The sequence below is a fragment of the Pinus tabuliformis genome, chromosome 2_2, assembly GCF_031772625.1.
Source record: "Pinus tabuliformis cultivar Carrire ecotype Pingquan chromosome 2_2, CPIR1, whole genome shotgun sequence".
Classification (NCBI taxonomy): domain Eukaryota; kingdom Viridiplantae; phylum Streptophyta; class Pinopsida; order Pinales; family Pinaceae; genus Pinus; species Pinus tabuliformis.
This window is the reverse complement of record NC_142300.1, coordinates 258,284,711-258,311,322: the sequence shown is the minus strand read 5'-3', so window position 1 is coordinate 258,311,322 and position 26,612 is coordinate 258,284,711. Positions and strand designations below refer to the sequence as shown.

The 26,612-nt window shown below is 39.0% G+C and overlaps 1 pseudogene; it reads left to right on the top strand.

The window, feature by feature from the left end:
- The first annotated feature begins 677 nt into the window (after nt 1-677).
- The window catches only part of LOC149192279 (CTP synthase-like), a 120,607-nt pseudogene continuing 94,672 nt past the window's right edge, over nt 678-26,612 (top strand).

Genomic DNA, 26,612 nt, shown 5'->3' with positions numbered 1-26,612 from the left:
GAAGGCACCTATAACTACATAAGAAATGCACCCATCACTGAGATCAAGAAAATATTAAAATATTACAAAAATATTTGACAAAATAACTTTCAAAACTTATAGATAGGTAAAAGTAATTTCATTTTTAACCATTTTACCAAACTGAGCTCTAAAAGTGTTTTTGTGCCCTAATTTCCTCGATTTTCATTGGCTGTTGCAAAAGATCTAGTTACCATTTCACGATTCGTTTGCAATAGGTAAGAGCCTCATCCCTTCTCTTGCATTTCATTAACATTTTATGGAATTTAAACGATGAATTTTAAGCTAAAAAAGGCATTTTTAAAATTTTGGTCGCCCATGACCATCGTGAGTATGGTCATCGACCCATGACGGTCACGCTTGAGCCCAAAGGCTCTCATGATGCCATCGAATTGTTTTGAAAAACAAGCGCAATGGTACCGAGAGCGATTTTTGGAGATTAAAAACTCATTTTAAAGCAAAAAATGTTGAATTTTATCCATGGAAAAAGCATTAAAAAGTGTTTAAATGTTGTTTGCGAGAGAAATATGGTTCTAGAGTGGAAATAAAGAGGCCATGAGGCCGAGAATCACCAAGCATCTTAAGATTTGGCATGCATAAATGCTTTGAGGGATTGTGGCCTACTGAAATTCTTCTGAACCACAGGGTTGAGGGCACAGATGGAGTTGCTACCCTATCTGATCAGCGTTTGGGATGTAGATCCCGAGATCTTCATCATCAAAGGGAAAGAAATGGAACTGGGGGAGATGGACATCTATTTCACCGTGGGATTAGCCCGTCAAGGAGAAGTCATTCAACTCTTTGGATCTCACCAAGGAGGTGAGAGTACTAGGATTCTAGTCCATAGATATTGTCCTGGTGCTGAGATAACTAACGAAGGTAAGGTGAAGATTGCAAAAATCACCAATAACCTTGTTCTGAGAACAATATTGTTCACCATGGCGTGCATATTTGGCACACAATCTCTTCATGAGCCTTCCAAGTCTTAGTGCCAGTATGCTATTGCTTGTTTGACCCCCACCGTCTTCAACTGGAGTGGAGGCCTTTTGGTGAACATGAAACACCAACTGACCAAGGGTAAGCATGGACACCTGAAGAATTTTGGCTTTGGTTCCATAGTGGGTACCTTCTTCTTGGAGCAAATACCGCTCTTTTGGTATCAATGGGCAAAAGTACCACATCCTACCCCCCGAGATCCGAGGCTCGTGAGATGGAGCTAGCTAATGCCTCGAGGAGGCAAGGGTCGACATATGCACTATCCACCAAAATTCTTCCCTTGGCTTGATGCCATCTGCTTATGGTGGATGGCTATGCTTATGTTGGCATATATATGGATCCAAATCTACCTCTGCCACAAGGCGAACAGTGGACTGACACAGGTAAAAAATTGTTTTTTGATTTTTCTCAAGTTTTACGATTTTTATGAGTGTAAACTAAGACTCAACTTATGATAAATGTGTAGATGTGGGACTAGAGAGACCGCGAGGCATGTCGCCAATAGCATGATGAGTTTCCCATTCAATAGTGGCTACGAAGAAGGGGTTGACCCCTTAGCTGAGATGGAGCACAAATCCGGAAGCCATCACTCGAGGGGTTCCAGATTACGCCACTATTGACGATGTTCCACTGCGATGGAAGAGACAAACAGTGGGAGTCTCTGTGAGATTGCATTGGCTACTAGGCCGAGTGATCGAAGCAGTCGTGTGCTACCATGACCACCGTGTAGTTTGATAGTTCTTCTAGTCTTTTACACATTTTGTAGGCTTTGGAAGCCAAGTGTCTAGAAACACTCTATTTTTTGACATTTTGATGTAAACACTCCCGCAGACATGACATATATATATATATATATATATATATATATATATATATATATATATATATATATATATATATATATATATATATTTCTACTTATGTGTTCATAACATGATTCAGTTTTACAGATGACGCAAATGTCTATCAAGAACCAAATTTGCTAATGCATCATTTAATGTATTAAAATTACGTGGAATATGTTGATATGTAATGTAATCATATTTTTTTTCCAGCAATCTAACACGCAGATACATATGCAATATTTGTGTATTCCTTATTGAATAATGATTGTTTAATTGTAACACAACGAGGTGTGAATCCAACATAACAACTAAATCCTTAATGCCAAGAGCAACTTCTTCTGACATGAGTTCAATAATTGCACTATACTCAGCGATATTATTGGTTGTTTGACCAAGACAAATACCTTGTAAGTTAATCAACTCGCCATTAGGGTCATAGAGTACCCATGGTGCGGAAGAGAGGTTCTGTGTGCTATGACAAGCACCATCAACAAAACCAATGTAATGACCTAATGACATCTGCAAAATGAGTGGAACACAAGATAAGTAGAAGAAAATATGTCTACAAAGCAAACAAACACACCAAAAAATCAAAATGCACACTATTGAATTAACACACTAATGTACAAAAGTTATCATATGAATTTCACGCATAATACTTTTACAGATGGGGTCCATTTCTAGACTCGGGTAATCAATCAACAGAGAATTAAACCAGAGTTTCATTGTTGAGTGAGGGTTCTGAGTCATAAGAAGAAAACCCTATTGCGATAATGGGAAAATGATAGATACTCGAGGAAAAAATCTCGTGAAAGGAGGCATGAAAAACTTGATCTCGTGACGAGGAAAAGGTACCCCTGGGTGAAAGATTTTGACAATTTCAAGGGAAACTGAAACGTCAATAATTAGGGTTGCAGTGATGTTTCCCATATTACCCTCCAACAAGATTTCATGTATCTAAATGGGTGTATGAAGTGGAGGTGTAGAAGAACGAGAAACAGATGCTTCAAGACAAGAAGGCATCCCACTGAGGCTAGGGAGGAAGGAAGAATGATGATGTAAACTGTTCCACGGAACTTCGTCCAGAGACATGACCTCCACAATACTTTCATCAGTGGGGAATTTCTCATTCAAGGGATTTGGGGAATCCCAAGAACCAAGCCACAGGGATGGGACATAAGTGTCTAGGTTCATACTAAAGACAATATGACTTTCTAAAGCGATCATTGAAGCTAACACAATTTCTTGATAATTTATCTCCAACAGACTTAAAGGCATATCATCGATAAATGAGTCAATTTGATACTTGGTAGGGATAATCCAAGGATCCGAGGAACCCGAGATCATATTGGCTGAATGAAGATTTGGAGGTGGGACAGTAAAAGTACCCATTAAAGTAGAGTCTTTGAAGAGACCTTCTCCCACACTCTCATAAGGAATTTCAGTATTACCCACATAAGGAACATTATGATTAGACAAACTAGAAGAAAAGAAAGATAGTTGATCAACTGTGACTATTTTTCCTTCATGAGGAAAATGAAGTACATGGAACAAAGAAGACACCAAAAAAAACATGGTGTGAGTCTAGCTTCACCCAAGAAGAAGGTTTTAGTTGAGATTGGCATCGACAACTTCTACTTCTAACTCAACAGTCTTGCCTTCTAATGTAATTCGTAAGTTTGTTAGAATACCATATGGTCGCGAATCTCTGCCATCAAAGGCTTCCAAGGTGTTTAGAGATTGGTTAAGAGGAGTAGAGCCAATGGCTTTCCAGCACGAAACTGACATGATGCAGGTAAAGGCACCTTCATAAATAACCATTTGATGAATTTTCTTTCCTTTGATAAGGACCTAGATCAAAAATGCAATCTGATGAGGAAGAAGAGGTACATGATTTTGTAGATCGAAAGTAATTAGACTCGAATCAGAAGGATCGATAACACCTATAGTAGACAGAAGTGACTTCTGCTGCATTGGATAGGATTGAAGAACTTCCAAGGAAGACATTATCGAAGGTGCCTGAGCTAAATCCTCAACAATATTGTAATGTTGCATAGCTCTAACATTTGGATATAAAAGATGACTTCCGAAGAACACCTTTAGGGGGTGGTTAGATGATGGACTCACATATAGGGTGCTCAATATGGATCAGACCAGAAGAGGATGGATTAAAAGTAGAAGGAGCATCGACAACTTCTTTCTCCATGGTCTTCTTAGACGTAGATTGATAGTCCTTGGTTCGAGTAGCGATCAAGATAAGTGATGAACCTTGCATCATGAACACCTAGGAACCTGAGGAAGTAGAAGACTGAAGCTGGTCTGCCAATTGGGTATGGTTTGATGGAAAGGGTTCTTTTAAGACTGTTGGATTCCCTTTCAGTAAGCGACTAATTTCATATGATTGAGGACAATCCTTAGTGTAATGATCCTCCTCACAGATAAGGCAAAGATACTTGGGCTTCCTTCGAGAAGCATCATTAGCACAAGACTTAAGACGGTTTATTTTTTGGGAATCAGTTTTGGCCTTATCTTTTCCCTTCTTCTTACTTTTATAGGATTTATCTACTATGGTATACTGGATAGCATGAACCTCAGAGGTTTTACCAGGACTGGAAGAATTCATAGATGGATTATTGGGACCAATGTTCAAGACTGATTTCTTCTTCGAAGAAGCTTTCACAAGAGTCTGAGACATGAACGAATCACACCGTCAACAGGTGGTTTATCCAGAGACTTCGATGCTTTCATACCCGATGATGGTCTCAGAGCATCAGGTAATATCTCATACGATGTGTGAGATTGGGAATAGACCAAGTCTAAATACTGTGCATGGGCGATAGCTTGCTATGCTATAACACATCCACCCATGGCTATGTCCTTAGAAATTTTGCTGATGAAGGATTTTGTGAACCATTTCATCAACAACTCATCAACAATATTGAACTTGATGAGGCAATGCCAATGTCTCCATTCATGGATATGATTGTAGATGTGGGTCGCATTGTATTTCTTAAGTGATGTAAGCAAATGGGTGGCAGTTTCATAGCGAACTGACAGTTGGAAATGAGTGAGGAAAGCCATAGAGAGAGAGTTAAAGTCACCGTAGGTACCTTGAGGCAATTCAATGTACCACTTAGAGGTAGCACCTGTGAGAGTTATTTGAAACAGTCAAAGATGGATAGAATCATCGACGTGCAAATTGGAGGCAAGGAAAATTTTAAGGATGGAAAATTTTCTTGAAGTTTAAAAACATTGGCGAATCTCACTAATCCCTAATATGAAAACTATTAAATTTTTATTGATATATTTGTAAAATTATTCAAATTTATAATGATTTTATATATAGTCTCTATATAATGTTGGTTATTTTTAAGGTAAAATAATTTTATATTCTAAAATTTGGGTGAATCATCTTTTATAAAAATTGGAAATTGGCGAATCTTTTTTGTGGAAAAATCATGGAAAATCAGCCCACTAGGTGAACATTAGCCCCTATAATTTTCCATGATTGCAGGAGCACTAGAGGTGATATATCATCACATGGGCTTGTGGATCCTCCTTCACTTTTCCATCAAATTTGGGACAATCATTCGGAATCTTCATTAGAACTGGAGGCTAGTATAGTGAATGAAGAATGGGATCGTTTGTGAGCATCGAAACATCGGGCAACTCCAACATAGCGAAGAAAGGAAATTACATGTTAAACAACATATAGGGCCTTTGAGGAGACCCAAATTGTGGAGTCCATCATTGTTGGTAAGGATTCTGCCCCCACATTGGCGGATTTTGTCCATATGGAATCTGATTTTGTCCCCACTGAGGGTTACCTTGCCCATAAGGAGGATTCGGTCCTGGGTAGGTTTGATACTGCCCTACCATAGGCCGCTAATGAGCATTGTACACAACATATGTGTTATAAGGCTACTGAACCTGTTGACCCTAGACATAAGTATTTTGAACCTACTATTGCAGGGGTTGACCTTGAAATTGCAAAGGCTAACCTTGCTGATACACATACAAGGATTGCTGCTACCAAGGTTGACCTTATTGCTTTAAAGGTTAGCTTTGCTACTGTAAAGGTTGGCCCTACAACTGCAAAGGTTGGCCTTGCGAGGAAAAAGGTTAGGAGGACTGCTGAAAAAACTGCATCTGTGTCTGCAAAGTTTGTTGCGACTGTTGCAAATATTTTCCTTTCAGTTGTAACAGTTGTCCTTGCCGTTGTAATGCTCGCCCTTGCTGCTATAAATATTTCCCTTGCTGCTGCGAAGGTTTTCCTTGTTGTTGCAAGGGTATTTGGACAGTTCCTGGGATTATACCCTCAGGGTATTGATAAATCCCAAATTGGATTTGGCCATATCCACCAGGCACAATGGATTGGCCACACTGAAAATAAGGTCCATCTTTAGGAATTTAAGGCGGATTTAACATAGCTTGTGAAACATATGGGACAAAGCCAGTTGGAATGGGAACTGAGCCATATATGGCTACTGGTATTGGACATTTCTGGACCTAGATTGACCAACAGGGTTAGGAATAATGTCATAAAAGGGTTGATTCATTCCAACCATGTGAGTTTGTAATCCACTCACACCATTTTCTCCAAAAATAATGGGGATATTCGGATCTTTCCCCCAAGGTAGTGACATAGTCTATCCACTTGCTAGAGGGATAGAAGAACTTATCGAGACCTGACCTAAGACCACCGGTTGAACTGGAAGAGTCAGTCGAAATGATGAAATAGGTTGAGACGGAATGCTAGGTTGAACTAAAACTGAAGTGATCGCAATTTACACGATCGTTCAAGAGGTCATGTTTTGAACGAACGAACCTGATGTAGGCATAGTGCTCAAAGACCAGATGGGGTTCTGATACAATGATGAGGCACTAGGAGGGCCTAAAACTAACTGAGCTAGAGAGGTATAACCATGTGGAAATATGGGTTCACTGAACCCAGGATAAGAGAGACATGAGACTCTTCCCATGAAAGGGAAACCTTCTGGAGGGAACTCATATCCGTGCTCATCATCTACGTGAGGAGTATGGGTAGCAGAAACTTCTGAATGACCTGGAGAGGAGACTGGGATCTCATATTCTGACTCCATAGATGGAAACAACTGGCGATGAGGAACTGGAGATGCCCGAGGAGATAACTCCAAAGGAATATCGGGCCGATCGTACATATTGTAAATATGTTGTGGAGATATCACAACAGGATCGAATAATATGTTTGGTGTATAGACAACTAGTCTTTGCAGACTTTCTAGACTTTGTGGACTCTCGGGTGTCTAGATAGGATTATCAGAGGAATTCGGATGATATTCTTTTGGTGACCAAGAACCTGATGGAGGCAGGTGAGAATAAAAAGGTTGGATACTCAAAAAAATTCCAAGTTCAACACCTTGATCGTCAAGCAATTGAGGAAGTTCCAGAAGGACTCCTTTTGAGGACCCTTCAATATTAGACAACAAAGGGGAACTATGAGGTGGACTCAATGATTCAGTCACGATGGCTTCCCCTCAACAACAAAAAAGGAAAGGAAACAACTTGATTATGGCTTTAACAATATTGAAATTAATAGGGAATTACTCAATTTGGTCTAAGAAGCAACTTCTTGGGATTGACATGTTTACTGTGGGCAGTTAAATTTAAGAAATAGAACATTGCCTTTTCATGTTTTAAGTGTCAAGAAAAGGGTGAAAAGGTGACTCTAGTCTCTTTCAATATTTTTTCGAGCATGAAAGGACAAGTTGCTCGATGATATCTTCAAATTTAAAGAGTCAGAAAAGATAAAATGACTTCTTAGGTGAATCTAGGAAAAAGAATACCAAGTAACCGTGAAATGCAATATAGACTTGAGCCAATAAATTGACCAAGGACTTGACGTATGTGCAGGAAATCTCCCAGAATGTTGTGTTTGGTGTATCATGTTTACAGTGTGGCAAACTCGACTTCCTATGGATAAAGGATTGCAACCTAGAGGGGTCTCCCTTTATATATGCGACAGTATGGGGAGCACAAGTTCGTGTTAGTGTTATTTAATGCTGAAGCGAATGACAACTACTAAGTTTTAAAGACGTCAAAACACGTCTCTAACCTAGACCACTAGATATGACTGTTAATGTTTCAAATTCTCCTTACGTTAATTGATAGATTTTAAAGTTGATCTTGTAATTATGTCTCAATTTCAAGGCCTTAATGATGTTTCTTCTTCCTAAAATGAAAACTAGATGATGAAATGAAATATTTCAATTCGATGAAGGCTAGCTATGTAGGGAAGAGAATCACTCATATCATGCATCAAACCAAATGCGAATATGCACCTATAACAATATTCAATTGCTAAATGAAAAATATGAAATATAATCTTTCATATGATAAGAAAATGAAATGCCAAAACAAATCTTAAAGCAAAATTTCCTTAAGATGTAATGATGATTTTTCTCTTTTTTCAAAAATGCAACTAATGTAATGTAGTGCAAAGGAAAAGAGACTGCAAGAAAACCAAGAAGTATGAAAATATCTTTCACATCAATGATTCTAATGCAACGCAAAATGTTCTGATAACTAGAAAAAGAATGGAACTTTCACTTTCAGTTCAAAACATAAACGAATTCAAAGAAAACACTTTCTTTTTATTCCAAAGAGACAATCGATTTGCAATCTATCACTTGTTGAATGAAGCTTAAGAAACTTTCACTATATCCACTAATGAAAACAACTTAAGGAACAATAATCAAAAAGTAAACTTGCAATCACGTCTGAACACATGAAGACTCTTTAGCACAGGCAATTGATCTCTGATCTCTTGTGGGAAGACCTACGAATGTACCGAGGTTGACCTAGAAGACCTAGAACCCTAAAAGGATAATCAAAATTCAAGAACATTAAAGCCAAGCTAAAATAGAATTATAATTAGACAATGGGAGGGTCAATGAGAAACAAACTGGTCAATCTCAGGGGGAAGACAACTGAAACTGAAAATCAAAGAGAAAACCCTAAATTTCTTACTTTTTTGCAATCATCGCACCTGTCAGGAGTAAAGTAGCAATCATCGCTACTGTAACTAAAAAACCCGCGATATCATTGCGACTGTCAGGCTCAAATCCATGATGGTCGAGGAAAAAAACAAAGAAATCCAAAATCTTAGGAAAAAACTCAAGTTAACAATCTTTAGGCAATGACACTGACTGCAAGCAAGCAATGAAGCCTAAAAATCAATGGTTGATCAAACTCATCAAAAGACAAGGTGAAGGGATGGAAGGAAAGGGTCATAGGTTCCCGAGTGGAGTTGCCATTTTGTTGACAAGGCTAATCCTCTCTGCAGATAGAGATGATCCCTCTAGCCCAATGAGTGGGTCTAGCAACTGAAGGGACAATCAACTAGACATCTTCCTAGATTATGATTTAAAAGTAGAACAAGAGAGAAGGCCTACCTTGCTATGATGCTAATTCGATTTCCTTTGTTGAGATCCTCGAATCGTTTGTGTAAAGGTCTTGTTCCTACTTCTTTCAATGCTTATGTACCTTCACAAACAGCTAAGAGAAAACAAAGCATACCAAACCAATAGAAAATCCAATAATAATCTATTTAGATGATCAAGGAATTCCGAACCAATACATACATGAACATATATATTTTGGGAAGATGAACCAACAGTTGTATTATTATTTAAAGAGTAAAGGGGAAGCTTACAACCATAGCCTTGATGTTGAAAGGCACTCCTTGAGTGGTAATCCAAGTCCAAGCCAAGAAACTCTCCAACACTCCTTCTCCAAGTCTAATGAATAACCTCTAAGCACAGGCTAAGCATAGGGGTGAAAATGGACATAGATCAACCATTTGGGCATGGTAGAGGGGAAATTTATAGGTTGGGAGAGGGAGTTAAGCCTCCTCCAAAGATAGGATTATGCCCACATGTTAATGACATATCTCATAGGGATGAGACAAAGAGGTCAAAATAGGATGATTCGACCTCATCTATGTGAAACCACCTCTAGCTTGTCTCTCTGGAAGCTTCTAGATCATGAAGCTTCGCATCCTCTTTGGGAAAACATCATTTTTGAGACCATCACGAGTATGAGAGAAAATAGAGCGATACAATCACTAGCTTAACAAGGTGCAACAGGTGATCATCATGGTTTTGAGCTTCATAAGGGCGATGAACTTAATTTTAGGGTTTCATGAGCCATTTCTTCGCGGAAAGCTCCAGATATTTTCCAAGCAAAGTTAAAGGAGGGATCTGAGTTGTATACATTGATGAGTATATTGTATGATGATCATGTTTCGAGCACTTTAGGGTATGCCATAGGGAACTACAGGAGGCGTGAAAAAATACTATGTAACAACTAGTTTTCTTCTTCAATGGCTCTTCCAGGTGGTCCCAGTTCTGTTAATCTCTAAATGGACTATGTGTGCATGAAATTTAGGAATTTTGACTATTTATGGTTGATTCTCTCGAGCACTGTGCTAGCTGGTAGTTTACGTGATTTCCACTTTTGGACCGTTGGCCCACCATTAGTTATCATGCAACCTTCCTGCGTAATCATCATCCACTCCTATACAAATTAAATCAACCACCTTTTCAACTTATGTTCTTTGATGTGACCTTGCCACATGGTGTGGTGACTAGGATTTTACTTTTTTTTTTTGGGCTGAGAGTGGCCAAGTTAACTGGCCACCTTTAGCTTATAAAATCAACCTTTTCATATTCCTGCACTTTTATCATATTCTTACGTAGGAAATAGTGTGGATGAAGTGCCATACCTGTGCCTTCCTTCATTTGGTTGATGCATGCTACAAGGTGGCTCTGTTGTGCTTCTTCTTTTTTAGGTACATGTTTTCCTTGGCTCTTGTTTTGTTGATTTCACCCAGCTGATATGTTTGTCTTCTTTGTTGTGGTTTGCATGTGCTTGGCCTCTTCTATTTTCGCTAAGCTCTGGATAGGTTCCATAGTTCTTGCATGGGTGATGATATTCTTTCTCTGCATGGATGCTGAAGTAGGAGCATGGAGATTGCTATTGTCATAACACAGGCTGCTACAGGAAATCCTGTAGCTCCCTCTTTCTTAATTATTTTGTTGTTTTTTTGTTGGACGAGGAAAAGGTAGTGAGGTAGGAGTGGAAGAGGTGGAAATGGGGGAGATGGAGTGGTAGGTGAGGGAGGACACTGATGGTATGGCCCTTGGACATTTCTATGTGTGTTTTTTTTTTATATGTTTCTTTTTGAGTGGTTTTTTTTATGGGCACAAAGGGTGGCATGGTCATGAGTTGGTGTTGGGTGAGATGTGGTGAGGTCAATGGTCCCCTCTTTCAACCTAGAATAGTCCCGCATCATCATTTTTCAACCAAAATTCCATTCCTATAGAGTTTCAAGACATCTTGTAGTACTACAGGAAACTCCTATAGTAACTACATGAAATCCTGTAGAAGTCAGAAAATTGCCTGCAAACTAGTTTTTGATGCTGGGAAATGAGGATGGATGATGGATACATGGTGGACATGAAAGATATGAAGTGAATGAAGGAGGGATGGGGTGTTTCTTGGCTTGCCTCCCTCTGCACTTGGTTTCCTTTGTTTCCTTGAAAACCTGCAAAAGTCACATAATTTTATTAGTGGGCAGGTTTGAGGTCACTACCATAACATTTTGTTCTTTTGTTCTTTTTTCTCTCTTTTTTTTTTATAGAGACACAAAGGTCACCTCAAAGGATGTTTTCAACCTATTTTCCCCCTTAGGTGTGTCAAGGGAGGTTTTTACCCAAGGATATTTTTTTTCACTCTTAGGCCTCCTCAAGGAGGTTTTCAACCCAAAAGTTGGCCTCAGGTTCCTCATGGAGGTTTTCACCTAGGTCCCTTATTGTTTTTTCTATTTTTTCTTCAGAAATAAACAATCTTCAAGAATTTGGTAAGTTGGAAGCTGAGACACTTCCAATCACATTCACTTCCTTAATGATAGTACTGATAAACTCTTCCTTTGACAAAGGTCTTTTGTAGGATTTCAATCTATAGCCATTGACAAGCAAGGAGATTCCTTCTTCATCAATGGTTCTTATTTGAACAACCCCATTGTCATGTCACTTTTCTATCACATATGGGCCCAGCCATATGCCCATCAATTTTCCTTTGAAATCCTTGAACCTGGAGTCATATAACAGTGCCCAATCACCCTCTTGAAAAACTTTATCTTTGATGTTCTTGTCATGACAAACATTTCTTTGTACTTGAGTCACCTCTATGTGTAGGAGGGCTTTCATCCTGAATTCATCTAACCCATTGAGTTGGAGCAACCTCTCTTGTTGTGCCCATGTAACATCCAAATCCAATTGTGTTGCTATTATCAAAGTGTTGTACTCAAACTCAATGGAGAGAAGATGCTTCTTCCCATAGACCAAATCATAAGGGGTGAAGCGATTGGTTGTCTTCCAAGTTGTATTATAGGCCAAAGTGGCCTCCAATACTCTGTCAACCCAATATTTCCTGCTGCTGCTCCCCACCTTTGTGAGAATGCTTTCCAATGCTCTGTTGGTAACCTCTACTTGTCCGTTGGCCTGAGGATGGTAAGAAGTTGACTTCCTGTGTTTGATCTTATGCTGGCTCAATAGATTCTGAATCAAGTGTGAGGTGAATTGAGCATCCTGATCAATGACTAGCTCTCTAGGGCACCCAAACTTGTAAAACAAATTATTCCTTAAGAACTTAGCCACTTTCTCTTCTATTGCTACCTTGACAGCCTTGGTTTCAGCCAACTCTGTCAAGTAATCAGTGCACACAATTATGTTCTTTTTCTACCTTGATGATCGATCAATGGGCCCAGTGAAATCCATGCCCCAACTTTCAAATGGCTCAAGAGTCACTTGAAGTTGCAAAGGCATTTCATCTTTGGGATTAGGTTTCCCCATTCTTTGGCACTAGTCACATTGACTGGTATATCTTCTTGCATCTTAGTGGAGAGTGGATTAGTAGGAGCCAACTTGTAGTACCTTGAAGGTTGTCCTCATGGCTTCAAAGTGACTTCCATAAGGCCCATCATGACAAGCTAGAAGGATGTCAAAAATTTCCTCCTCCCTGACACATCTTCTCAGAATTTGATCTCGGCCTAGCTTTAAGATATTTCCCCTAATCCAAGTGAGTGGTGTGTTTTTTATTATAATTCTACTCTTTTCCTTGGAGGACAGATTTGGAGGGAACTGTGAAACCACTAAGTAGTTGGCTATATCAGTAAACCACAGAGAGAGAACTAAAATAGAAAATAAGTGCTCATCTAGCAGCTGATCATCAACCATTCCTTCCTCACCTGTAGGCAAAGCTAGTCTAGATACAAAATTTGCAACTACATTTTCTCTATCAGGCTTATCAATGATAGTTAGATCAAACTATTGTAACAAAAGAAACCATCTAATAATTATGGCATTCACATCAGGATTTTCATCAAATATTTAATACCAGCATGGTCAATATGTACAAAGGTCTGGTAACCAGTGATGTAATGCCTAAATTTATTCAAGGAATGAACAAAATCTAGGAGCTCCTTTTCAGTCACTGTATAGTTCAATTCAACCTTGGATAGATTTTTGCTGATGAAGTAAATGGCATAAGGTAAATTATCATCTATCTAGCCTAGAGCTGCTCCTATATCTTTTTCAAAGGCATAAACATGGATGTGGAAAGGAAGAGCCCAATTTGGGCCTTGTAGTATAGGTGCAGTAGTCAACTTGTCCTTTATGGTTTCTAGGGCCTCTTAGCAGCTTCCTAACCATAAAAATTTGGAGTCCTTGGCCAATAGTCGAAAAAAATGTGAGGCTACTTTGCTGAAGTCCTTTATGAATCTCCTAGAGTATCTAGCTAAGCCTAAGAAGCTTCTGACATCCCTCTACTTCCGAGGAATAGGGACCCTCTTTATGATAGCAATTTTATTTGGGTCCACTTGTAGTCCTTCCTGGGATATTGAGTGGCCTATAATAGTCCTAACATTCATCAATAACTCACACTTCTCAGAGAAAAGGGATAAGTTAATTTTAATGAATTTGTTTAATACTTTTCCCAAGTTAGAGAGAGTCTCCAGGAAATCACACCCATAGGGGGTGAAATCATCCATATAAATTTCCACAGAGTCATGTACTATCTCTGCAAAGATGCTTAGGACTGCCCTTTGAAAAGTGGCAGGGTCATTTCATTATCCAAAAGGAAGGACCCTATAAGAAAAGGTACCCCAAGTGCAGGTGAAGGTGGTTTTATCTTGGTCCTCTAGGCTGATCTGGATCTGATTGTAATCAATGAATCCATCTTGGAAAGAGAAGAACTTCTTTCCTGCTAGACCATCTAATACTTGGTCAATGAAAGGTAGAGGGAAATGGTCATGTTTTGTGTCTTTGTTTAGTTCTATGTAGTCCACACAAATCCTCTGCTTCCCATTCTACTTTGGGACTAGAACCAGAGGAGACACCCACCCACTATCTGAGATGGGGTAAATGAATATTGCATCCAAAAACTTCTGTAGTTCTTCTTTAACTATATCTTTTAGGGTTGGTTTCATTCTCCTATGAGGTTGGCACAATGTCTTGCAACCTTCCCTGATGAAAATTTGGTGAGTACACACCAAAGTGTGCACTCCCTTTATTTCCTTATAACTCGAGGCAAAGGCATCCAAATTCTCTCTTAGCATGTTGCATAACTCCTTTTCGTAATGTGCATAGAGAGAGGGGTTGATTTTCAATCTTCTTTCTGGACCAAAATCCATCATCTTGATATGAGTAGTACTTGAGTCAGCTAGGCATAAATCATTCCAAGGGTTATGTTCAACTTTTTTTACTAACTCCTCAAGAGAAATGGTGTTGGGGGGCTAATTCGGGAGGATTTTCTCAATGAGGTCATCTTCGTCAGGTTTTCCCCTTTCTATAGTAGAATCTAGGGTACAGATTAGGGAAGAGTAGACTTCATCTTCCTCCTCCTCTTCTAACCTAAAGGTAAGTCATTCTCTAGAGATGGCTGAGCAAGAGGGTCCAAGACCAATTGTTTGGAAAATTTCCCATTTTTAATGGTCATATTCCCAGCCCTGTAACTTATGTAAGCATCAACAATGCCTAACCATGCCCTTCCAAGGATGAGAGGATAACCATTGAACTTGGTCTTAGGTTGGAGAACTAAGAAGTCAACATGGTATTCCCAGGAATCAATGGAGACCATCACATCCTCAACAATCCCCTCAACAGCTATTGTGGACTTGTTTACAAGATGCAAGACTTTTGTTCTCTTCATTAATGATACTTGGAGATTGAGTTTAAGCATAGTTTCCTTAGTCCTCACATTGATGGAAGCCCCAATATCGATCAAGGTATGGGGGACAATGATACCATCCATGTGCACATCTACCACGAGACTTCCAGGATCTAGATACTTCAGGAAAATCAATTGCACCAACATTAAGTCAGACAATTGTCCAATGACATTAATGGTATGGGTGTCTTTCTTTCCCCTCCCAGGATGTTTGAAGCATTTCTCCTTGATTAATTTTTTGTAGATGGGGACATTCTTGATAGCTTGGAGGAGCAGGATTTTAACACACAAGTTTTTCAATTCACCTTGAAGTTTAGTATCTTTTGGTGTGTGGTGGATAAGATGGATTAATCTCTCAAGAAAAGGAAGTGGATTGGATTGAGGAACACTCTACTCCTTTTACTCTTCAAGCTCCTCAGGTGGAGACGAAGGTTGATTATCTGGAAGCACTCTTCCAGAACTAAGGTTGATTTCTTGAATTTCCACAGCATAGGCAGGGTAAGATGTTTCCCCACTATAGATCTGTTGTGCCTATTTATTATTCGGGTTTCAATTTGGTTTAGTAGGCATCTAAGGTTGGCTAGGTGGAGCAGGGTGAAGGAGTTGTGGTTGAGATGGAGGTGGAGGCAGTAAGGCTGGAGATTGGTTGTATGGGCGCCTCCACCCCTGGGATGGTGTATTCCACTGAGGTTGTTGAGGATCATATGGATGAAATGATTGATTGGTAGGTTGGGAATGGTATTGAAGTGAAAAATACCAGGGAGAAGGTGTGGACCATGAAAGATGATATGGAGGGAACCGAGGGGGAATGGATTCATTCTAGTTAGGGTTGTAATATGAACAGGACACCCCTTGTATGCCTAGATGGTATGATCGAGGTCCTTTAGGCCTTCTTTGGTTGATATAGCATAATTTATTTGTCACCCCTTCAGTTCCTTGACATACAAGTTTCAATCTAGGTATAGAAGGGCACTTGTATATGGAGTGGTTCTCCTCATAGACCAAGCCAATCTCTATAAGATTCAATGGACATTAATTTGTAAGGTGACTTCTAGTGCATCTAGGGAAAAATATAGTTAAATCTCTTTCTATTTCTTCCTCCTTCTTCTTAATCTGCATGGTGTCCATTTTTAGAGCAAGAGTATGCAACATTTCACTCTTAAAGTCTTCGAACATCTTCCCGATTTTACTTTCGATGGATGTGTTGGAGGAGGATGAACTGGTCAAAGCTTGACTAGCCCTACCATTCTTTTTGGCTACCCTAGAATGATTTTTGAAAAGTGTCTTGATATAATCATAGGGTAACTGATAGATGTCTACTCTTGACAGCATGTTTAGGGTTTCTAGGAGATCTTCTCTAATACCTCTAAGAAGGACTAGCTTAAGTGATTCATGATTGAGGGTGCATCTAGCCCTTTTGTAGCTAAGTTGGAACCTTTCCTCTTAATCTTCTAAAGGCTCATCATTTCCCAAGGTCATTCTAAATATTTCCTCTTTGGTATATTTTGACCTACAATAATCCTTGTACTTATTGTTGAAGGCTTGTTGCATTTGAGCCGAGGTGGTGATTTTGTCCCCAGGTAAACTCATAAACCAGTGCAAGGTTGCATCTTTGAGGGTGGATGGTAACAATTTCAACTTCTGGTCATCAGAGGTATAATCTTAATTTTTGCATATGACAACAAACTCAAACAAAAAGGTATCTGGGTCCTCTAAGGTTAAGCCATGGAAATGAGGAAAGGCAGAGGGGCTTATGTTTTTCATCCTAACATCTCCATTAGTTTCTCTGATGCGAAAAGCACCCTCAATCCTGTTTTCAGCTCCATCTCTATTTTCAATCCCATTTATATTTTCAGCCATGGTGTAGGTTGGTGGAATGGTTTCTTCTTCTTCTTCTCCAACAGGCTCTTCAAGGATCTCTGGTTGTTCACCTAATGGGTCCTCTATCTCACAGCCACCAAAGAAGAGGGAAGGTTGGTGGTTAGATGTGGTGGGGGTATTTGGAATTGTTTTCCTAAGTTGTATCTACTCCTACGAGGCATGACAGGAATTTGTTTTTCCTTTTTTCAGGTTTTTTTTTAAATTACTCTTAGAATGGAAAGAAAGTGGGATTTACAACTATTTTCTGAATTGAACTACTTGTAGAATGGAAAGAAATAAAAGATTTGCAACTATTTGTTAAATGCAACTACTTGTAGAATGGAAAGAAAGCAAAGATTGGAACTATCTGTTGAATGAAAAACAAAAAGGAAAGAAGAAATCACATCTACTTAGACACCTCCTCGACAACGACACCAAAAATTGATGAGCTCCAATATTGCATCAAGGATGTTGCAACTCCTAGGGCTACCAACTTTACTTCATCAACCTGGGGTCCATACAAACTTGGAGGTGACAGTGATGTATACACACTGGATGCAATGGTCTACTTTTGTCACTTTTCAACTAGGGTGATAGACCACTAGGGTTTTTCAAACTAGTCTTGTATTGACTAGAAGGAGTAAGAATACCAAATAGCAAAGGGAAAACTATTCTTAATGCAGAAAGGAAATGTTGCCTACTCTAGGAAATAAAAGTGTTGAACTGCAAAGTGCTATAAAGTGACATGAAATCATCTAGCTAAGTATGTACACATATTTCTTACAAAAGAGCCCTAACTTAAGCTTGCATCTAACATCTATTTATCTTGACTAAATAAGCATGGAAATTATCCTAAACTATTGTGATTGTTGCATGTATGTACTAACTAGAAATTGCATAAAAGCCTTTTTGATCTTCAATTTTATGAATGTAAATGCTAATTGAACCTAGTTTGATCTTTGGCATGGGAGACAGGTATGGGGAAATAGGTATAGAATGGTGTTGAGGGTATGGAAGCCAAGCGGAGGCCTAACCTAAGCTTAGATGGTCATTTTTGCTTAATTCAAGATTAAAGTAGGCTGCTAGAGGGTTTCTTGTAGTACTACAAGATGTCCTACTTCTACTATAGGATGCCCTTTTTTACTACAGGAAACAAGTTGAAATTCATAAGAGGTACGAAAGGTAGAATGAAGTGTGGGAAAGGTGTCTAATGGGGGAATAGGGCACAAAGGAGGTACATACTACCCAAGTCTCAGCCCAAGACTTCAATATGGTTGGACTTGCTTAAGGAAAATGTCCACTTTGTTAAAAAAAAAAATTGGATTAGGGTTTGGTGGACTTTGGCAGCGTAGGTGGAGAGGAATTGGATCAGGCTGGTGAAATGAGGTCTCCCTGTAGATCAGAAACTCCTGCAACAACATACATTATTTATTCATTTATGCACAAATTCAGTTATATATGGACAGGATGAATTGAATCTAGGAAAAACAGAGTTATTAATAACTAATGGCTAAATCTATGAATGGAAGTGCTTCTAAACCATAGAAAACTCAAGAAACCAAAATGACAATTGCATGTACTTCTAAGGAATTGAGAAACAATGATCTATGCAACAAGAAATCTTAAGTTATGCAATGCTCAAATAATAAATCTGTTTTTGGGTTGTGAGAATGGAACCCTCAAACCATGATCCCATAAGGGAGATGAGGCAGAGGCCACTACCACAATATTTTCTGAAGTATTTACCTTCACTATTGTACCATTGAACTATCTATTCACAAGTAGAAGAAAATTAAGTAGTCATCCAAATACTTGCAGATTAAACAAAACATAAATCACTTTAGCAGCTAACTATGAATGTAATGTAAGCATACATATATAAAAAGAGGAACCTCTGCTACTAGGATTGGGCCCTAACCCAAGAGCTTTAGCCCTCTGAGTCAACTTAGTGCTGGATCAAGGGGATGCTTCTCATTCTTATCAAAATGTCAAAAATACATAAGAGTGATCAATCACGATGTCTTAGCTCGAAATGCCTCTTGGATTAAAAAAAAAAGGTTGAATCCTAATAAGACCCTAGGCCTTCTTTTTTATACAACTGAAGCTACCACCAAATTCCTTAAAATTAGGGAGGCTTGGCTCCCAAACTCAAGATTAACTTATATTCAACTATCACTCGCTTGGCTACCAATGACCTTAGTGGGCTTGGTTCCTTGTAACTTTGAGATGATGAGATCTGGTGGGAGAATCTTTGAGTGAATGAGGAGTTAATGAGGGAGATCCAATCTCCTAAAATCCCTCTTGCTTGTCTACTTCGAGTTCTTGCACTTAAATTAGCCAAAATTTCTCTAAATCCTACAATTTATGCACATTAGGCCACATGACATAACATCTCATCTTTACCCTTCTCATTAAGAAAAATATAATAAAATATGTCAATAAATGTGAGAAAAGTTGTTTTAAGTAAGTTGGAGAGTGGAATTAAGGTCCATATAATTTACCTATTAATGAGGCTCATTAGTTTTCATCGCTTGATGAACAAGTCACAGATATAAACCGCAATTTCAACCTCCCCATGGCAGCCCTAAGCAATAAGCTGGGGATATTTGGAGGAAAAGGGGGTTCGAATGTAGAGGAAAACTCTGAAAGGGGATCAGGAGGTCAGCGAGATGCAGATAACCAACCAAAGAAAGAACCCAGAAAATATCAACCTATTTCGAGTGTCGTGAACCAATCCTTGTTTAAAGTGGAAGTAAAATTTGATATCAAGCCATACCACAGCGAGATCAATGCTCTGAAATTGAACCACTGGTTGCAGTAACTTGAAGCTTATTTCAGTGTCCATCAGATCGAGGAAGGGAAGAAGATCTCATTCAAGTGGCTCAAATTAGAGGGCCATGCACTAACTTTGTGGGAGAGCCACGCGGAAACCCTGAGGTTGGACAAAGAACCTCCAGTGACTAAGTGGGAGGATTTCAAAACCCTCATTAAGTCACAGTTTTATCCCATTGGGTATGTGGAAGACCAATGGATCTGGTGTCATTTCTTTAGGAAAATTTTAGACCAGAGCATGTATTCAGAAACAGGGCTATGATGTTGGGTATCTATCCAAAGAACCAAGATGTACTCCTCAAGTATTTTGGGGCTCTGAATAGCCATCTGCATGAGCAAATGATGTTGTTCAAGCCCAAAATGGTGGATGAGACTTCTGTACAAGCATGGTACCTGGAGAACATAAGCTTGAAAAGTGTGCAATCAGGTGGATTGAAGCAAAAGGATCAACAAGACTCTTCGAAGGAGGGGAAGAAGAAGAAAAAAGGGGGAAAATATAAAAAGACGACAACAAAAACACACCAGTGCAAAGATCCTAGCAACCACTGCAACCTTGATGGCCATATAGAGGATAAGTGTTGGAAATTGCATCCAGAGCTAAACCCAAAGAAAAAGAAGAAATATAATTGGAAGAAGAATCTCATGGCCACTGATTCGAGAAACCAAGTTGAAAGCAACTTAGACATGGATGAGAAGATCTTTCGTACATTAGTGCAGAAGGAGGTGAATTTGAGTAGCCTTTAGCAACAGGAAGAGAAAGAAATTACCAAACTCTTCCATGTAAAGATACAAGTCAAGAAGATGAAGATTGATGCTCTGTTTGACTTGAGATCGAAGGGAAATCTCATTGCAGTATATCTAGCCAAGAAGTTAGGGCTGGAATTTCATGATCATCCAAACACATATCCACTTGGATGGGTATATAAGGATACAAAGCTAAAGGTAACAAAATAGTGTAAAATTAGGTTTGCTATCAGTGCTAATTTTATTGATGGAGTAGATCTATATGTGGTTTCCCTTGATGTGTCTGGAGTCGAGTTTGGGAGTCCATACATGTACATGTGTGATGCAATATTCATGAGGAGGGATAACTAGTATCCACTCATCAAGGATGGAAAATCATTTGTCATCAAAGCGCACAAAGGTAAGTTGAAAATTTGATTGGTAAGTGCCAACCAATTAAAGAAATTTATCAGTTCTAACAAAAATTATGTTTTATTGTTTTAAAGAGAAAATCAATATGTAGAGGAGTCAATAAGAGGCAAGGAATCCCTAGAGGGGTTTACTAAGAAAAAACAACAAGTGGAGGAGTTGTTACATGCATACAAGGACATTTTCTGAGAGCCTAAAGGGATACCCCCTAAGAGAGAAGTGGAGTACGAGATCAACCTATTGCCAGACTCCCTGTTGCCAAATATTTGGTTGTATAGACAGTGTGTTATAGAAGCAAGTGAGCCGAAGAAACAATTGCAACAGCTGCTGAAACAGCATGTCATTCGACTGAGTACATCACCATGTGGGTCAACCATCATCATTGTGCCAAAGAAGGATGGGACATGGCAAGTCGAAAATTTCCCTAGTAAGTGACAACCAAGCAAAGAAATTGATTAGTTCCTGCAAGAAGTATGTTTTATTATTTTTAAGAGAAGATCATTCTATAGAGGAGTCAATAAGAGGCAAGGCATCCCTAGAGAGGTGTTCTAAGAAACAAAAGTAATAATTGGAGGAGTTGTTATAGGCATACAAGGACATGTTCCAAGAGTCTAAAGGGCTACCCCTTAAGAGAGAAGTGGAGCAGGAGATCTAACTATTTTCGGACTCCCCATTGCCAAATATTGGGTTGTATAGGTAGTTTATTATAGAAGCAAGTGAGGTGAAGAAACAATTACAACATTTGCTAGAACAAAGTGCCATTCGACCAAGTACATCACCATGTCGGTCATCAATCATCATTGATTCAAAGAAGGATGGGACTTGGCAGATGTGTATAGATTACAAGGCATTGAATAAAATCACGCTCAAGAACAGATGCCCTATGCCCAAGATAGGTGATCTGTTAGATCAGTTGCAACAAGAAAATTATTTCACCAAGCTGGACTTGAACTCTGGATATCACCAAGTTCGAGTTAAAGAAGAATATCAGTGAAGCACCAGTTCTGGCAATACCAAACTTGCAACAGGCCTTTGAAGTGGAGATAGATGTGAGTGGGTATGCTATGGGAGTTGTCTTAATGCAAGGAGGAAGGCCTATTTTATACCATTCTAAATTATTTCATGGGGAAGTACGTAACCCACTGCCTAGGATAGATGATGTGCTAGATTAGTTGCAGCAAGAAAAATATTTCACCAATATCGACTTGAAGTCTGGATATCAAGAGGTTTGAGTTAGAGAAGAATTTCAATCAAGCACCAGTTATGGCATTACCAAACTTACAATGAACCTTTGAAGTGGAGAGAAATGCGAGTGGGTATGCTATCGGAGTTGTCTTATGTAAGGAGGAAGGCTTGTTTGCTACCATTCTGAAGTCTTTCATGGGGTGGTTCTTAACTACCCTACCTGTGACAAGGAGCTCTATTCCATGGTGCAAGTTGTGAAGAAGTGGAAGTGATATCTAATGGGAAAGGAGACAATAATCCACACAGATCACTAATTGTTACAACACTTGCAGGCCCAAAATAAGCTACAACAGACCAGACATTACAAGTGGATGGGGTTTTTACAATAGTTTCATTTGGTGATCAAGTATAAGAAGAGAATAAGAAGAGAAGCATAAACAAGTTGGTCGATATGCTTTCAATGCCACCCACATCAAATATTATAGTTTTGAGGAATCTAATGCACATGGATCCATTCAACCAACTTGTAGAGGTATGTGTATTAGCCCAAGATGCAATAACAAGTAGTTACGTTCATAAGAGGATGCATGCTTTGTTGTGCTAGAAAACCTAGTAATAGGAAACATGGTTTGTATGATCTATTACCTATACCTACTTGTCCTTTAGAAATAATTTCCATGGATTTTGTGGGAGGTTTACTGACAACTAAGAAGGGACATGACTAACAATTCGTGGTAGTTGACAGATTCAACAAGATGTGTGCTTTGATGCCTTGTAAAAATACCATCAGTGGATAAGAAGCAACGAAATTATTCTTTGGAAAAGTCTGGGTACACTTCGGGATACCAAGGAGCACCATTTTAGATAGGGATACACGATTTCTCATTTCATTATGGACTACATTGTGTGAGAATATGGACATGAAGTTGAAGATATCTACAACATTCCATCCACTGATGAATGGGAAGACAAAAGTAGCCAACAGTACTTTGGTGCACCTTCTAAGGGGTTACAACCAGACGCATTCGACGACTTGGGATGAAAATATGGTATATATAGAATATTATTATAATAGAGTTGTCCACACTTCTACAAGACAATCCCCATTTGAAACTTGTTTTTGATATTTGCCACCTTCATGTTTGGATATTTTATATCAGCAACAAGGAGGAGTGAAGGAAGACATTACAAGAGATGCTTTGAGGGCTAAAAGATGTATAGAGAAGATAAAAAATATCCATATATAGGTACAAGAAACACTATAGAAGTTGTAGGTGAAGTATAAGGCTAGGCATGATTAACACAGAACAGAGAAATGATTCAATGTGGGAGACACAGTGTGGCTACAGTTGAACAAGGGGAAGTCGTAGGGGTCTGGTAAGAAGATAAAGGCTCTAAGGTATGGTCCCTTTGAGATACTGGGAAATGTGGGTGATAATGCCTATCAACTATGTTGACCACCATATATGCTCATTTACTCAGTTTCAATTATAGAGAATTTGAAACTCTACGAGCCTTCCATGCTAGATCAGGAAGAGGAACAAGTCCTACCTTCTGTGGAGGATTTGGCGCCAGACTCTCATGAAGAGTTCAAAAGGATACAATTTTTCAAAACAGGTCCAAAACTACAAGACAAGGGCCAAAATACCTTTGGTAGATTGGGTTGAAGGGACAACTTCCAAGAAAAGCTAAATGGTACACCAGAGAGAAGGTGGAAGAAAAATTTCCTCACCTCATGTAGTAAACTATTTTAGGGACCAAAAACCTCCCAAAATGGGGAGGTGTGATCCGAATTGGATCATTATATTGTTTTTCATCCATCTCGATGCATTTTGAGAGGGAAAAGTGGAGGAATCAGCTCACGGGACCATTTTTACCAGTGGGATCCACTTTGGAAAAACGGGGTCTGAAACCTTCCAAGAATGTTTTGAGGCATCAAATGAAATTTATTGGGGTAAAAAATTTCCACTTAATCTCTGCACCATTTCATTCTATTCTACACACAGAAATATTTCCAATGACGTAAGAATCACGTCAATGAAAGTCCATATGCAAAAGTTATGCCACTCAGAAGTTGACCTTCCTGTTTTCACACCTATAGTTTGAGATGATGTCGCATTAGCCCCAATTATTCATGGAAAAAAAGCAAGCCACATTTTTTTTTATGTAAAATTCTCTAGAAGGGTCTATTTTGTAACTCTAGTTAAGAGTTGATGTAGTCAAACTTAACCACTAGTAGGTTAACAAGTTGTGTTATAACCGGGCCACTAGGAGGAAGAGGCGTTCCATTCTTTCGATGAGAATTTTGTTCCATAGTTGAGCAAAGATAGCCATGAGAGATAGGAGGTAGAGCACACATAGAGGAAATGTGCACTATAGCAGCCCATGGGCCATAGACATTACTTCTTTGTATCTGCAACCATATTTCCAGACAAAGAAAGGGAGCGAAGCAGCCTCACCTTCCAGATGGGTTTTCTCCCAAAAGGGTTTCCCAGAGAGAATATCTTGTGTATTATGTTTGTGTGAGCTTATTTTTCCATTCTCTATTTTTCTTCTTGATTTACTATTACACGCATGCACTAATTACAGTTAATTTTGGAGATCTAGAAATTAAATAAAATTGTAATAGTGTAGAATCTCAATTTTTTAATATAATATTATCATATCCGTTGTGATGAACTGTCCAGTGGAATATCCATGGAAATTTATGGATAATTTGGTATTAGAGTAGGTTTATTTTGGCATTTTGTGTCTATTTCAGGGATCTAGATTGGCGAGGCCGAAAATTGTAAAACCCTAATCATGGGCGACGAATCTGTAAATGAACCTCATGATCCTGTAGAGGTGAGGTTTTTGCAGCTTGAAGAAGAAGTCGTGGATATAAACCATAATGTAAGCCTCCTCATGGAATCCCTAAGCAATAATATGGGGATATTTGGAGAAGGGGGTCTGAATGCGGAGGACAAGTTAGAAGGGGGATCGGGAAATCAGGGAGACCCAGATAACCAATCGAAGAAAGAACCTAGAAAATAACAACCCAGTCCCAGTGTCATGAACCAATCCTTGTTTAAATTGGAAGAAAAAGTCGATATCAAGACATACCACAGTGAGATCAACACTCTGAAGCTGAACCACTAGTTGTAGCAACTAGAATTTTATTTTTGTGTCCATCAGATGGAGGATGGACAGAAGATCTCATTTCCACAACTGAAATTGGAGGGAAATGCACTAACTTAGTGGGAGAGCCACACGAAAACCCTGAGGTTGGAGGGTTATCCTCCAATGATTAAGTGGGAGGATTTCGAAACCATCATTAAGTCACAGTTTTATTCCATTGGGTATGTGGAAAACCAATGGATCTGGTGGACTTACTTCAGGAAAAAGTCGAGCCAAAGCGTGCAAGAGTACACCACAAAATTCAGAAATATGGCTATAATGTTGGGTATCTCTCCAAAGAACCCAGATATACTCTTCAAGTATTTGGGGGGTCTACACCACCATCTGTGTGAGCAATTGATGTTGTTCAAGCCCAAAACAGTGGATGAGGCTTGTGTACAGGCACAATACCTGGAGAACATAGGCTTGAAAAGAGCACAATCAAGTGGAACGAAGCAAAAGGAGAAACAAGATGATTTTAAGGAGGGGAAGAAGAAGAAAAAATGGGGGAAAGATAAAAAGACAGAAGCCACAACACACCAGTGAAAATATCCTATCAACCACTGCAACCACTACAACATTGATGGCCATACAGAGGAGAAGTATTAGAAATTACATCTAGAGCTAAACCCAAGGAACAAGAAGAAAGATAATAAGAAGAATAATCTCATGGAAACTAATTTGAGAAACCAAGTTGAAATCATCTAAGATGTGGATGAGAAGATTATTTTTACATCAGTGCTAAAGGAGGTGAATTTGAGTAGTCTTCAGCAACATGAAGTGAAGAAATGACCAAACTCTTCCATGCAAAGATATAGGTCAAGAAGACGAAGATTGATGCTCTGTTTGGCTCAGGACCACATGAAAATCTTATTGCAGCAGATCTAGTCAAGAATTTGGGGCTAGAAGTTCGTAATCATCCAAACCCATATCCACTGGGATGGGTGCATAAGGATGTAGAGGTGAAGGTAACAAAATAGTGTAAAAATAGATTTTCTATCAGTGTTGATTTTATTGACAAAGTAGATCTAGATGTGGTTCCCCTTGATGTATGTGGAGTCATGTTTAGGATTCCATACATGTAAATGTGTGATGAAATATTCCTGACGAGAGATAACTAGTACTGACTCATCAAAGATGGGAAATAATTCATCATCAATGCACACAAAGGAAAGTAAAAAATTTCCCTAGTAAGTGACAACCAAGCAAAGCAATTGATTAGTTCCAGCAAGAAGTATGTTTTATTCTTTTTAAGAGAAGATCAGTTTGTAGAGGAGTCAATAAGTGGCAAGGCATCCC